At 43.7% G+C, this 12,293-nt stretch overlaps 1 protein-coding gene across 6 annotated transcripts in view; it reads left to right on the top strand.

Moving 5' to 3' along the window:
• INSC (INSC spindle orientation adaptor protein) overlaps nucleotides 1-12,293 on the top strand; it is a 132,349-nt gene that overhangs the window by 24,105 nt on the left and 95,951 nt on the right. Inside the window, exon 1 of one of the 6 annotated variants that reach the window (XM_077964850.1) lies at nucleotides 11,421-11,474. The exons of the other annotated variants lie outside the window; for them this stretch is intronic. The gene's annotated coding sequence lies outside the window, so the exon portion shown is untranslated. Of the gene's footprint in view, nucleotides 1-11,420; nucleotides 11,475-12,293 lie in introns of those variants that run through there. 6 annotated transcript variants of the gene reach the window in all.

Here is a 12,293-nt window from a genome sequence, read left to right as displayed (position 1 = left end):
AAGTTTGCCACATCAATTGACTCTTCTTTTTATGAAAAATTTCTCAGTGGTGTGTGGTGTTTGACAGCACTTTACCCATCTTAAAACTTCTTTCAAAATTGGAGTTAACCTCTCAAATCCTGCCACTGCTTTATTAACTAAATTTATGTTATGTTCTAAATATTGTCTCTTCACTAGGAGTAAATAACATCTCAAGAAATTTCTTTCTTTGCTCATCCATAAGAAGCAACTCCTCATTCATTTAGTTTTGTCATGAGGTTGCAGCAATTCAGTCACGTCTTCAGGCTCCACATCTAATTCTAGTTTGCTTGCTATTTTTAACCACATCTGCAGTTGCTTCCACCACTGAAGTTTTGAACCTCTCAAAGTCATCCATGAGGATTGGAATCAAATTCTTCCAAATTCCTGTTAATATTGACATTCTGACCTCCTCCCATGAATCACGAATGTTCTTAATCACATCTAGAATGGTATTTGCTTTCTAAAAGGATTTAAATTTAATATGCCCAAATCCATCAGAGGAATCACTATCAATGGCAGCTACAGCCTTACAAAATGTATTTCTTAAATAATAAGACTTGAAAGTCAAAATTACTCCTTGATTCATGGGCTGCAGGATGGATGTTAGTCGGTGTAAAAACATTAATCTCTTTCCACATCTCCATCAGAGCTTTTGACAACCAGGTATATCATCAATGAGCAATAATATTTTGAAAGGAATATTTTTTTCTGAGTGGTAGGTCTCAACAGTGAGCTTAAAATACTCAGTAAAACATGCTATAAACAGATACGCTATCATGTAGACTTTGATGTTACATTTACAGAGAATAGGCAGAATATATTTTGCATAATTTTTAAAGGCCCTAGAATTTTTGGAATGGTAAATGAGCATTGACTTCAAGTTAAACTCACCAGCTGCATTAGTCCCTAACAAGAGAGTCAGCCTGTCCTTTGAAACTTTGAAACAAGGCTTTGATTTCTCCTCTCACGCTATGAAAGTCATAGATGGCATCTTCTTCAAATATAAGGCTGTTCTGTCTCCATTGAAAATATGTTGTTGAGTGTAGGCACCTTCATCAATAATTTTAGCTAGATCTTCTGGATAACTTGCTGCACTTCTCCGTTAGCAGTTGCTGCTTCATCTTGAACTTGTATATTATAGAGATGGCCTCTTTCCTTAAACCTAATGAACCAACCTCTGCTAGCTTCCAACTTTGCTTCTGTAGTTTCCTCACCTTTCTTAGCCTTAATAGAATGAAATAGGGCCTTGCTGTAGATTAGGCTTTGGCTTAAGGAAATGTTGTGTCTGGTTTCATTTTCTATCCAGACCACTCAAATTTCCTCCATATCAGAATAGGCTGTCTTGCTTTTTTATCATTCGTGTGTTCATTGAAGTAGCATTTTTAATTTCCCTTGAGAATTTTTCCTTTGCATTAACAATTTGCCTAGCTGTTTAGTGCAAGAGCCCTAGCTTTTGGCCTATCTGGGCTTTTGACCTACTGTCCTAACTAAGCTTAATCATTTCTAACTTTTGATTTAAAGTGAAAGATGTGTGACTCTTACTTTCACTTGAACATTTAGAGGGCATTGTAGGGTTAGTAATTGGCCAAATTTTAATATTGTTGTGTCTCAGGGAACAGGGAGCCCAGAGGAAAGGGAGAAAGATAGGGGAACGGCAGGTTGGTGAAGTAGTCAGAACACATACAAAACTTATTGGTTAAGTTTGCCATCTTACCAGGGTGCAATTTGTGATCTCCCCAAAACAATTACAATAGTAATATCAAAGATCACTGATCACAGATCACCACAGCAGATACAATAGTAATGAAAAATTGAAAATATTGTAAGAAATTACTAAAGTGTGACACAGAGACATGAAATGAGTACATACTATGGGAAAATTGGCACTGATAGGTTTGTGTGATGCAGGTTTGTCCCAAACCGTTAATTTATAAAAAAGGAAAATAAAAAAAAAAACACAACAGTATCTGCAAAGCACAATAGAGTGAAGTGCCCTAACTCCCAACACTGCCACACTGGGGATTAGGTTTCAACCTATGAACTTTGGAGGGGAAACACTGAACCATAGCAATCTCTATGTGCTAGGTTTTAAATCATATCTCTTCTATAGGACGCTTTGCTTCTTTCCAACATATTTAATATGTTTTGCTTTTTAATTCTCTCCAGTGGAAAGCAGCTCTTTGGATCTGAAGTCTGAATAGGAAATGGATCCTTCATTGGCCACAAAGATGGCTATCATGAAACTTCTTACAGAGTACCATTAACTAGCCTGCTGGGTCAAAGTAGCTTCTGGTATTATTATTTCACTTTCTCTGAAATATCATGCAGGCGACATCATCTTGTGTAATTTTGACCACAACACTGAGAATAGGTTTTATTCCCATTTTACGGATGTAGAAGCTGAAGGTCACAGAGGCCTAGTAAGAGGCAAAACTGGGATTGGAATCCCAACCCTGAACTTTTGGATTTTCAAGACCTCACCAGGCTACCTTCTAAATGTTATTGAGCAAACTCCAATTTAGAGGATTTGAGGAAGAAATAAAATCAGAGAAGATTGGATTATCATGGTTGTTGATACAATGCTGTCATTTGCTCAAGGCTTTCGATTTCAGAGAAAATTATATTTGTGAGACTATAAGAGATTGTACAATTCTCTCTCCTATGTCATTTTCCCAAGGGTATACAGACCCCTTCAACCTGGGTCCTCATCATGACTCAGAGAGGGAAATAGCTTGCCCAGTGTGCCCTTTGAGCATGATTTATGAAACAGGATGTATCCAAATTTTCACCACGTTGGAGCTATTCAATTTTCTCTAATGGCCTTTATCTGAGAGTTATGTCTATTCGTGGCAGTCACAACCAGTAAGTCATTAGCTTAAAGTATGCTGATTGTTAATTTTAGCACCCTGGGCCCTGGGCCCAGTGGGAGAGGTCTCTCGGTTTTGCAAATCGAAGCTAAGGAACATTTGAGCAGTTGGCAAACATTCACATCAGGAAAAGTTAGAAAGTAAGAAGGAATAATTTAAAAGTTAGAGTAAGAAGCAGTAGAATTGTTGGAGCTAAGGAGGCAACAGGATAGCTTTTTTTCTGGCTGCCTCCCTACTGCTAGGCACTGTCCTCACCAGAAGAGAGGTGGAACCAGTCTTTAAATCAACACCTGCTGTGTGCCAGGCACTTCACATATGTGAGCTCACTAATGTGCCTAGCGTTCTTATTTTATCCTTATTAGAGATCTCATTTTATAGACAAAAAACCTAATGCTCAAGGTCACACAGCTATTAACGGATGGAGCTCACATTTGAACCTGGGAAGTTGACTCCTGAATCTGTATTCTTAACCAACAGAGCTCTGAATGGGGGTGACTAAAAGGGCCAACCAAGCCTCCCTTGGAGCTACACTTTGCCTAAGATCTTGAGATCTGGCCACCAGATTCTCACTTTTAATCATTAAATAATTTTCAGCTCAGAGCTAGCTCCCAGAATGCCAGTAAGTGCAGCTTCCTTGTGTGGCTTAGGGCTGGGAGCTCCTCTGATGAGTAGCTGGTCAATCAGAGCCCCAGAGCCAGGAATGGCCCACCCTGAGATACAAGGTGAAGACAGCTCTGGCTTTCCTGATTCCAGGAACCTGAGCTTTCCTCTGAGATGGCCACACAAGCTCCTTCAGGGGAGGCCGCTTGGACAAGCTGGAGCTCTCTAGAGGATAAACCATATAAACCAGGTGCTGGCACACATGGGCCTCAGTGAGGACACCTTGACACTGGGTTCCTCTCTCTCTGACCTCTGGGGACTCATGGGCACTTCCAAGTTAACCTGCCTGTCCCATTCCAGGGCTGAGCTGAATCTGAACAGAACTCATGAATTTCCCTGCCTACTCTCTATTTCCTCGTACTTGATAACCACAGCAAAGGAGAAAGTGCAAGCATACTTGCACTTTCCCAGTTTTGCAGATGGAGCACTAAGGCTGCATTGACTTCCTATGGTAAACCACTCTGAGGCACTGGTGGGTCTGTTCACTCCAGCCAGGCAAAGCCTTATTTGGATTTCCCATGGTGGGAATGAGGAAGCCTGTGTGCATGTCCCAGGTGTGGCTTGGCTTACTTTGTGACCTCAGTAAGTGTCTTTTTCTTTTCTTTTTGATTTCTTTCTTTCTTTTCTTTCCTTTTTTTTTTTCTTTTAGAGGCAGGGTCTTGCTCAGGCTGAAGTGCAGTGGCATAATCATAGCTCACTGTAACCTTAAATTCCTGGGTTCAGGCAGTCCCCCCACCTCAGCCTCCCCAGTAGCTGGGACTACAGGAATGCACCACCATGCCCCATCTAATTTTTCAATTTTTTTTTTTTTTGGTAGAAATGGGGTCTTGCTATGTAGCCCAGGCTGGCCTCAAACTCCTTGCCTCAAGTGATCCTCTTGTCTTGGTCTCTCAAAGTGCTGGGATTGCAGGTGTGATCCACTGCACCCAGCCTCTCTTCTTCTTCTGAACTTGTCTCTCCATTGTCCACATTAACCCATCTGTGCTTCTGGTTCCTCATCTGAAAAACTGAGGTAACAATAGTAACCTACCTCACGGGGTTATTTTGAGGACTAAATGTAAAGCATTTACAACAGTGCCTTATATGTAGTAAGTACCCAAGAAGTGTTTCTCCCTGTCTGCCTCCTCTTCATCCTCTTCCTCCTCATTATTATTACTACTACTACAAGAGGATAATCTCTAAGGCCTCCCTACTAGTTCTCATACTCTGAGAGTATAATGTGAGCTCCTCCAAGAAGGCTGCCTGGACATTGCCCGGGAGCTGTAGTCTTAGCCCTGTCAAGTTCATGGACATATTTCTGTAGATGAGATTCCTATTGCCTTCTAGGTGAGGCCTAAAAGGTAGATGTATCCAATTAATCAGGTGGAGGCTTGCGACCTTGTTTGAGCTTTGTTGAAACTATTTGGGCTCCAGCATTGAGGGTCAGAACAAAGGTCTGGGTGGGGGCCCCCTCTACCTGATGCAAGTCGTTCTGGGCTATCTAGCGAGAGTCTCAGGTCCTGGAGGAGATTCAGCCCTGCTCTGTGAGTCCTTAGGTCTGTTCTTCCTACTTGTTGGGCTCTGTTATCTGACAGCTGTGAGGGGCTACTGGGGTTTCCTCCAGGGAGCTAGAGCTGTCTATATTTTACGAGGCTCAGTTCATTCAGCAGGGCTGGGTAGCAGCTTGCTTGGGTTCTTGTGCCTCTCCTGGGAACGAGGGCTCTTAAAGTATCTGATTGCTGCAGGATGCCAGCCACCACAGCTAGCAATAGCTCCAATGACTATTGCCACCCTTGCCCAGGTCACATAGAGGTCAAGAGTAGGGTGGGGAGGGAGATGTGTTGTGATTACCTCCTAGAGCTCTTTGCAGCCCTTCTTTCCACTCCTGGGTTCCCACCTCTCCACTCCTAGGACTTTACTGCCCTGACTGAAAGCTTGCACCTGCCTGTTAAATTAGCCCTCATTGCTGGTCTTACTTTCTGGCGTTCATCCACTCCACTGGTTACCATGAGGACTGAAATTCCACTTTGATCATTTCACTCCCCTGCTCAAACACCTTTGATGGCTCTCTACCACCCACAGGACAGAGACTCAATAATCAGTTCCTTTCATGGTCAGGGCTATAGAGGCACCTTCCCTCCAGCCTCCTGAGAGAGATCTGGGTTCTCGAATACTTGCTCCATGTTCTGGTTTCCTTGCCACGGCTCACACTGCTCTTGGCACTGAATGCCCTTGTCCCATCTTCACCTGGAAAAATCCCTCCCTCCATTTGAGGTCCAGCTCAGACGTCACCTTCTCTAAGGTGAACAAGTCTTCTGTATTTCCCTAGCTGAAAGTGACCACTCCTTTTTCTGCATTCGCATGCTACTGAGGTAGTTTACTATAAACTCCACCACCAGGCCAGAGTGCTCCAGCCTTCTTGAAACACTTGCAGTTCCCTAATCTCACCATGCTCATGATTCTGGGTCAAATGCTCTTCCTTGTGCCCTGCACACTCTTCCTTTTAGCCCCCTTTCCTTCCTCTGCTTTTTCTACATTATTCTTTCAAGTTTCAGTATTGGAGTGATGCCCTGAGAAACTTCCCATGGCCCCTTCTCACCACCTTCCATTCTGACCTTGTACTGCTTGAAACTTGCTTGCCGCACTTTGGGGGAGGGTGACATTCCCTTGATTACCTGTCATTGCAGTTTTTGCACAGCATTGTGACTGTCCACTGATCTGTCTGTCTGTCCTATGGGAGAACTTGATGAACACAGAGCTGGGGGTGGGGAGGGAGGCTGCCCGACTGGGTACAACCAGACAGTGAGGACTGCAAGAACTCAGGAGGGACAGGCAGCTTTGTCTCAGTGGATGTTAGGATGCAGAGCGCTTTCAATGCACAGTGCGTATGGTATGCAAAGGCTCCTCCTCCCAACCCTGAGTATTCATCTCACTGAATACTCATCATGGCATGGTGAAATAGTTACCACTGTCTCCAGTTTATCCATGAGGAAGCTGAGCTTCCTTCCACAAGAACTCATCCAGTCAGTGAGCAAGTGTCTATTGATTATTATGCACCAGACTATGTCAGGCACAGGGGGTATGGCAGTGAGTGGCACATTCCTTTAGTCCCTGCTCTTACCTTCAGGGGAGAAAGACATTAAGCTCTTATTAAGCCCCTAATGTTACAGTTAATTATTTAATTACAATTGTGATAAAGTCTATGGAGGAAAAATACTGAGGGGACTAGGGAATCTTATAATGAAGGACGTGACTGAATCCACGGGTCAGGGAAAGCTGCCCTGAGGAAGTGGCATTTGTTCTGAGCTCTGAATGATAGGAATAACTTGGTGAGAGGAGACAGAGGAGAGGTTGTTGGGGTCAGAGGAACGAGTACCTTGCAGGTGCTTGGCAGGAGTAGGTGTGGCTTGCTGCAAGGATGAACAGCAGCCAGAGTGGCTGCAAGGCTGAAGGACAAGAAGGGTGGTTAGACAGGGACAAGATCCATGTGAGGCAAGTAGGCCATGGCAGGGTTTGGTCTTAGTAGCAACAGGAAGCCATTGAAGGATTTTAAACAGTGGGTTGATGTGATTAGATTTGTGCTTGAGACCACCCTGTTGGTTGTGTGGAGAACAGTTTAGAGAGAGGCATGTCTGGAAAGGGGCAAGTGATGAAAGAAAGCCCTTGCAGAGGTCCAAGTGAGAGATGCCAATACCTTTGGCCAGGGAGGTGGTCATGAGATGAAAAAAATATGATGAGGGAAAGGGATGTATCAAGGATAATTCTCAGGCAAGACATCCAGATCTAGCCTCTGGGCTCTAAATTCTGTGTATTTTGCACAGGCCGGGGAAGGCAAATTGAAAAAAAAAAGCCTATATTGTAGCCCCATTTTAAGGTGTAATCTGCATACCAGGTACAGGGGAACTTGATTCTTCTGCAGGTACCACGAAGCCTCAGAAAAAAGTCTCCTTTCAGTCTGAAGCTCCTAGTCTGTGCACTTGATTGGTGAATCCTAGGTCATGTGCTTCTGCTCTGTGTGCCTGATTGGTGAATCCTAGGTCACATGCTTCTGCTCTGTGTGCCTGATTGGTGGCACCTAAGTCATGTGTTTTATCCTTGCTGCAAAGGATTCTGCCAAACAAGGGTCTGGCTTTTTAAGTTTCCATGTTGGGAGGCAGGTTTCCCTTACACTAAGACTCTTAAACAAAGGGATATTTCTCAAATGTAGGAAATGGGTTCATATGTTAGAGGCCAGAAAGAAAGATAAATGTTTACACGTGGATTATCTTGGTGCTCACAACAATCTTGTGAGGTTGTCTATTTTTGCCCCGTTTTACAGATGGGAAACAGATATGGAAACTCTGGAAAAGCCCTGATTTCTTCCCCAGTAAAGCAGTGCTCTCTAAGGGCCTTTTCAGCTCCAAATGGTCGAGATTCATAATGATGGGCTGACAGGACATCTCTGTTGCTTCCAGTTCTTGCACTTTCTGGTCTTGGAGAAAGAGCCATATCTGCCTGGTGCTGTCTAACTCCTCTTCGACTCCCCAGCAACCTCCTCCCTGTTCCTAGAGCTGCTGCCAAAGCTTAACTACTTTCCACAATACTTACTCTCCCCTGTCCCTTTCGTGTTGACAGCACTAATATTGACAGCCCTAATGAGATTGCAGATTAAGCAATCCCAGACATGTTTGGAGCTGTACCTGGATCGGCCCTTTAGACAGTGGCGGAAACCACCTTTGCTCCTGATTTTAATTGAATAATTTACTGTAAATAGCCTCCATTTCCTCCACAAACCATGTGTCATTAGCCAAATGGAGGTGAGCAAAGGCTGCGTCTAATTGGATGTGGGCGCAGAAATGAGCTGTCCAGATGGAGCTGTTGTCACAGCAAGCATTGAATTAAATCAGAGACACTTAAGACTTCAAGTCTTTCCTGTAAACTAGCCACTTCTGGTGGGAGCTACATAACCCAGAGCCCTGAAGAAACAAGGCTGCAGGATCCATGGTGGGATTTTCAGTGAATTAGGAAAGGCCCTGGGACAGGTGATGGAGGGATTTCCTCTTTCCTGCTCACTCCTGCATGTGTCCTTTTCACCTCTCTTCCTGGGAAAAGCAGCAGCTCTGCTCTGAGATATATTTCTTAACTCTTCCTTCCAACAGGAAGGGTGCTTCTTCTTGGAGGCTGCTATATGCCAAGCACAATACTGGGGACTTTTGCAAGTAATCTCATTTAATCCTCATGATGCTCCTGGGAAGTAGGTATAATTGAGGAAACCACATGTTCAGTGGGTTGGCAGTTTTCCCAAGGTTATGTACTTATCAGGTCAGGATTTGTACAAGTCAGGATTTGAATCTATCAGATTCCAAAGTTCATGTTCTTTTTGCAACACCAGTGAGGACACAGAGCCCAGGACCAAGGGCTTGTCTTGAACTCAGTTTTGGTTTCCTAACATTCTGTGTAACTTTGGAAGGAGTTTATTCTTCAAGTCTGCTCAACAGGATGAGTCTGACTTAGGGCTGTGGGAGTGGGTGGATGCAAGGGCTTCAGACTGAAGATGGAACTTTGCAGTAGGAGCTTCCCTGAGGATAGCATGCTTTAAACAGGTCTATTTGAAGCTTTAACTGGGACTATGATCTCCCATCCCCCGAACCCTTTAGGGCCTATCTCTGTCCATACGACTTTCACAAAAGTGACAATAAATGAGGAACAAAAGAGAAATGTCTCCTTCTCCTTCCGTATGACTGCAGTGTTTGCTTTTCTTCTTGAGGGCTGTGTCACTGAGGGCTGGCACTAGATGAAGCTGGAAGATTCACAGTCCGGGAAGTGGGAGCAGTAGGCGGTGCTGGTGAGAGGGAAGAGTGCTGGCATCTCTGAGAAGTGCCCTCTGGGGTTGGGTGTTGCCATTCAGAAATGGAGTCAGGCTGTCTGTTAGCAAAGGCTGAACACAGGCTCTTATCTTCATCTGCTCCAGCACCTCCCCTTCAATCATCAAACCTGGATTCTAGTCCTCTGCCACCTACTAACCTGTGCTTCTCACTGAATTTAAGAGGTTTCATCTGTAACAGAGGATGATGATAGCATTAAATGAACTAATACTGTATGAAGCATTTAGAACAGTGCCTGGCACATAAGACATGCTCAGTAAATATTAGCTATAATTATTATTGTTATAGATACTTTATAAACATCAGCTGGGTTAAACAAGTATTTCCTATCTCGCCTTTCAGATATTCTTCCTCATCCTTAGTGAAAATGAGCTGTGATTCCTCTGAGGCCTAATCTGATTCACAACCCATAGTCTTGACCATGCAGGTCATTGGGTCAGAACTGTGCCTAATCCCACATTCAGCAAGATTTGGCTTTAGACATTAAGGAATCTTGTCTTTTGGGGGCAAAGAGGGAGCCAATAATGACACAGTCTGTGAATAGGGCAGTGATGCATATGCAATCAGATGTCCTTAAGGTGCCTCCCCAGCCTCTGGGAACACAAGAGATCACATGAAGGAAGGTTTTGTGAGCTGGCAGGCTCCCCCTGAATACCTGCTGGGAAGTCATGGGTAAAAAGGATGAATGATGGCACCTCACTGGGATGCTTTAAAAAAATCGAGATATATTAGGCTTATTGCAGTTCCCTCAGCTAACAGCCCAGAGGCTCCTGAAGGAAAAGAAGTTGATTGTTTTGGCTTGTTCCTGCTGTGTTCTAGCTGGCTTCTTGTGCTCACTGCTTCTTTCTGAAGGCTTCACAGGTCGGTGATCCAGAATTGGCTATAGAATTTACGGTCACAGAGCTGTATTTCTGGAATCTGCCTCTTAGGAATTCAGAACACTTTCTTGCATTCAGGCTTCTGCTCATGACAACTCTTTTTTTTCTCTGGGTCCCTCAGAGATGACTTGAATCAGAGTCAGAGGTTCCTCTAATACTCTATGGTATGTATGCTTCACCTCATCTGAAAGTTTCCTCTTGATTCAAACTTCAAAGGGTCCTGGAATTTTCTCAGTATTTCCCTGTCTCCTCTCCTACCTTAGGCTCTAATCCCCACTTCAACATATTTACTTTGCCTCTTTTCTTCTCAGTAATGAAGATGTGGAAGTAAAACAAAATCTACTTGCTCACTGCCATCTAATCACATCTTAGCTTTTACCCTAAGAAGTTGGTATTTTCCTTTTTTGTACTTTAGTCAAACATATCAAAAGAGAGCAAATGCCTCATTTTATTTTTTCTAGTGTTTATTTTGTGCCATCCCTTTCAGCCTATTGGCTCACTAAATTCCAAAAATATACCTTCTAAATAATGATAATAATAATGGAAATAACGATGGTGATAACATATGCTAATGAACGCTCGCTGAGCCTCTCGCTGTGCTAGGTGAGTTACCTGCTGTATCTCATTTTCTACACCTCCCTTAGCATAGATGACCAGAGAGCTGAGCACATAGCAGACTTATAGGACATAACGATAATAATAGCTAACTATTTATTTAGCTCTTACTTTGGCCATATACTTCCACATTCCTAATCTCATGTCATCATTATAATAGCTCTTTAAAATAGATATTATTATCCTCAGTTACAGATGAAGAGATGGGGCTCAACATCAATGTATTAAAAATTTATCCCACTCATTCTTTCAACAGAGGTTTAGAGTGCAGGCTAAGTGCCTGGCCCTTGGCTCAGTGCCTGAAACACATGTGGTGTCTACCCTCAGGAAGCTCACAGTCTAATGAGCTCCACAGACAGAGAAACAGGCAACGGCAGCAAGTCTCTGGAATTATCTAGTGCCCTAGTTTATTCTGGGTTCCTGCCTCCCCACACTTTTCCGACTGACCATTTTCTTCTTTCTTCCCAGCATTATGATGAGTGCTTCGTGTTCACCCACATCACTGTTAAAATGCTCCTCCTCCATTCTTTTCTATAGGGCTCCTGTGTAATCACGGAGTAAGACTCTTCTGTTGATGTGCCCAGGCAAAGGTGACAGAATCTGCATATTCCTCAGGGAGGGTTTACTCATGGGCTTGGAGGAGTTGGCAGAGAGAGAGAGAAATGAAAAAAAGAGATTGTGTACAAAAAGGCCTCCAGGAGCACAGCAGGGACAAGGCAAGGGAGAAAAATACAAACAGGTGGGTAGTTGGTTTGGGTTCAAATGTGAGGCACAGGGAAGCCAGCTGCATCCTCGGTGCTGGGATTGGGAGTTCCTGGAACCTGGATTACTTTTATTCATTAGGATGCTTTTGGCTGTGTAGAACAAAAACCCTCACTCAGACTGACTTAAACGACAAGAGCTTTTGTTTTCTTAGATAATAGGAAGCCTAGAGCTGGGCCAGACTCCAGCCTTAGTTGATTCAGTGGTTTAGTGATCAAGGACCCAGCATATTTTTCTTGGAGTGTGCTAACTTTGTTCTCCAGCTAGTGCTGCTCATGATTGCAAGATGGTCTCTAGCAGCATTGAAGTGGATATGCTCCCTTGTTCAAGTCCAACAGGAGAGATACTGTCTCATCTTGCAGCTCTCTGTTGGGAGAAAGAACACTTTTCCTAGAAGCAGTCCTGTCGTGGCTCATTGGCCTAAATTGAGTCACATGCCTATTTCTGAACCAACCACTGGCAATTTGGGTACAGTTGCATCATCCGAAGTGGAATGGATTTGGGAAAGCAACCACTATGCCAGTAACAGGGTCACATTTTCCAGGACAGACTTAAGCATAATCACAGTGAATAATCCAGTTCTACGGTGGTAATAGCCAGGGAATTAGAATGTAGAATTGCCAGTTTTAGCAAGTAATACAGGATGC

This window comes from Macaca mulatta, chromosome 14 (genome assembly GCF_049350105.2).
Source record: "Macaca mulatta isolate MMU2019108-1 chromosome 14, T2T-MMU8v2.0, whole genome shotgun sequence".
NCBI lineage: Eukaryota > Metazoa > Chordata > Mammalia > Primates > Cercopithecidae > Macaca > Macaca mulatta.
Note: the sequence above shows the minus strand (reverse complement) of the source record. Positions and strands in the feature narration are given on the sequence as shown.